Consider the following 3,724-nt stretch of genomic DNA (forward strand, 5'->3'; position numbering starts at 1 on the left):
TACGCAGCCTTCATGTGGCCCTACTGCATTCTTATGACATCATTTATGTACCCCTGACACATTATGACATCATTTGTATCTACTCCCACCAGCTAAAATCCCTCACACTGTTGTCTAGATTAGTCAAAACCCTAACCCACAAGCCCTCTGGGGCTCCACTTTTGTCTATATAAGGAGCTCCCTCCTCCCCAGTTGTCAGCTCCTCAGTTCATTACTCACCAATCACAGTCACCCCAACATTTACAGTTCAGCCTTATATATATACTTAAACAACCTACATAACAACCCTTACATTAACAATAACAACAATTTATTCAGTGTCATCAACAAGCTCATCTTGAACCAACCAACCCTATCACTTCATTAAAACTTGCCAAGCTTACCTTGGTGGGTCTTGTTATCTGATAGTATAGAAGGGCAGAGTTTGCACCTCCATCATCCCCTTCTCCATTCAGCAAAAGGTTCTCAGGAACACTTTTGAGTCTTACAAGGGAGTCCCCAACGTGATAGGATAATCTTGTTTGATCGACAACGGATAATCAATTTCAACCATATAACCAGAAATACATCGTCTACGGATCTCAACTTCGAGCGGAAAAAGGAATCAAATTCATCAACAAATCTATCAAACTCAACGGCATATTCAGTTATTCTGTTGAACGACTAGTCGACTTTTAGGAACATCCAAAGGACCGATTACGAACCTCTGAAAAGAAAACTTAACCATCCGAACTGAAAAGAGTATCTCGAAGGAAGCAGCCAGTTATAAAACCTCAAGAAGGGCAAGAGTAAGACCTGAAGAATTTGGATAACTAGGATCCTGTTAGAAGAGAACTCCGGAATCGTTTGAAGAAAACAGCTGTTTATAAAACCTTAAGAAGGGCAAGTGTACACCAGGAAAAAAAAGTAGTCAGTTGATGACAACTGACATAACACAGCTCTGGTTTCAGCTCCAAAGCTACTCCATCTGCTAGTTCAGGGCTGGCTGGCACACAGCTCAGTGCCCATTTTGGCACAGCTGAAGCCTCTAGCTTGCAATTTTCACAAGCTGCTCCTCAGCTTTGTCCCAGGCAAAGCTGCTGCTCAGCCTTGGCCTAGGCCCAGCTGCCCCTCAGTCTTGGCACAGGACAAGCCACTGCTCAGCCTTTGCCTGAGCAAGAACGGGTGTTGATAAACACACACCCGTCCCCCGGAGGCAAGCCCTCGCCCACGCCCTTTGAAAAGGGCGTGTGGGACCGCACACCCTTGATAAAGGGAAAAAGGGCATGCACACCCCTGTATGGGCGTGCGAGGGCGTGCACGCCCCCACATGGGCGTTCACGGGCGTGCACCATGGCTCGTCGGGAGCTCCTCGGCGGGCAGATGCAAGTATACCTGCTCGCCGAGAGCCCCTCGGCGGGCAGTTACAGATACCACCTCGCCGAGAGCCTCTCGGAGAGCAGGTATACATGCACCTGCTCGCCGAGAGCCTTGCCTGCTCGCCGAGAAGGATAACTCTCGGCGAGCAGGTATACAAACACCTACCCGCCAAGCCTGCTCACCGAGAGCCCCTCGGCGGGCAGGTGCATGTATACCTGCTCGCGCAGAGAAATCCTCGGCGAGCAGGCATACAGATCCCACCTCGCCGAGAGCCTCTCGGCGAGCAGGTATACATACACCTGCCCACCGAGCCTGCTCACCGAGAGCCCCTCGGCGGGCAGGTGCATTTATACCTGCTCGCCGAGAGAAATCCTCGGCGAGCAGGCATACATATCCCACCTCGCCAAGAGCCTCTCGGCGAGCAGGTATACTTGCACCTGCCCGCGGAGAGGCTCTTGGTGAGCAGGCTCGGCGGGCAGGTGCATGTATACCTGGTCGCCGAGAGAAATCCTCGGCGAGCAGGCATACACCTCTCGGCGAGCAGGCATACATATCCCCGCTCGCCGAGAGCCTTGCCTGCTCGCCGAGAAGGATAACTCTCGGCGAGCAGGTATACAAACACCTGCCCGCCGAGCCTGCTCGCCAAGAGCCCCTCGGTGGGCAGGTTCAAGTATACCTTCTCGCCAAGAGCCCCTCGGCGGGCAGGTTCAACTATACCTGCTCGCCGAGAGGCTCTTGGCGAGGTGGGATATGTATGCCTGCTCGCCGAGGATTTCCCTCGGCGAGCAGGTATAAATGCACCTGCCCGCCGAGGGGCTCTCGGTGAGCAGGCTTGGTGGGCAGGTGTATGTATACCCGCTCGCCGAGAGGCTCTCGGCGAGGTGGGATCTGTATGCCTGCTCGCCGAGGATTTCTCTCGGCGAGCAGGTATAGATGCACCTGCCCGCCGAGGGGCTCTCGGTGAGCAGGCTCGGCGGGCAGGTCTGCTCGCCGAGAGGCTCTCGGCGAGGTGGGATCTGTATGCCTGGAGCAGGTGTACATGCACCTGCCCGCCGAGGGGCTCTCGGTGAGCAGGCTCGGCGGGCAGGTGTTTGTATACCTGCTCGCCGAGAGTTATCCTTGTCGGCGAGCAGGGATACATACACCATACCCGCCGAGGGGCTCTCGGCGAGCAGGTATATGTACTTGCGCCAACCCACCGAGGGGCTCTCGGCGAGCAGGCACGGTGCACGCTTGTGCACGCCTATGTGGGGGCGTGCACGCCCTTGATAAAGGGTGCGCGGTCCCACACGCCCTGTTCGAAGGGCATGGTCGTGGGTGTGCCCCCGGAGGACAGGTGTGCATTTATCAATGCCCGTTCTTGCTCAGGCAAAGGCTTGGTCGTGGGCGTGCCCCCGGAGGACAGGTGTGCATTTATCAATGCCCGTTCTTGCTCAGGCAAAGGCTGAGCAGTGGCTTGTCCTGCGCCAAGACTGGAGGCAGCTGTGCCTGGGACAAAGCTGAGGATCAGCTCGTGAAAATTGCACTAGAGGCTGGATAGCCAGCTGGAGCAGGTGTCATGTCAGTTGTCATCTAGTGACTACTGATTTTTCCTGGTGGTAAGACCTGAAGAATTTGGATAGGCAGAGACTGTTTGAAGAACAATCTCAGAACGGTAAAGTTATTTATATCAATTATTAAAAGAAAACCCCCAATTTGCCCTGGTAAAGAGACCAGAGACCAGATATTATTGTTTCTTTTTCAGAGCACAGTAACAGGTAGTAGCGGATATTCATATTACAAAACCAGGAATCAACACGAACCGGCATGAGTTTACCGTTCAGTCTACCAGATATGGAGAGCGGATTTGCTCCCTCCACCCCGTTTAGAAACAGAACATTGACAGGAACTTCGGGACTGAATTGGAATTCGGAATCTACAAATCCACCTCCACCACCTAGGAAAGACAAGGGAAAGGGACCAGAGAATCAATTCAGAGAGCAGACTGAAGAGGACTTATCAGACACTGATGAAACTCCACAACCCGAAAATATACCCCCAAGACAAACAACTCCACGACAACGACCTTCTGGGTACGGAATCCACAATACAGAAAATCAGCAAGAATATATGTTTCAGCCTCAATTTCAACAACAACAAATACCGATGCAAAATCCGCAACCTATGTATTATTACCCCCAACCAATACCCCAATCAAAGCCAGTCATCATCAAAGAACCTGGGCTTTTCTACGAGGGTAGCCAGTTTATGAAGTTCCTGCAACGATTCGAGCGAGCGGCATATGGTCACGGAGCGTCGGATCGCGAGAAAGCAATCCAGATACCACGATTCATACGAACAGAAGAGTTAAAGTGCCAGCTTGAGG

Source organism: Puccinia triticina, chromosome 12A (genome assembly GCF_026914185.1).
Source record: "Puccinia triticina chromosome 12A, complete sequence".
Lineage (NCBI taxonomy): Eukaryota > Fungi > Basidiomycota > Pucciniomycetes > Pucciniales > Pucciniaceae > Puccinia > Puccinia triticina.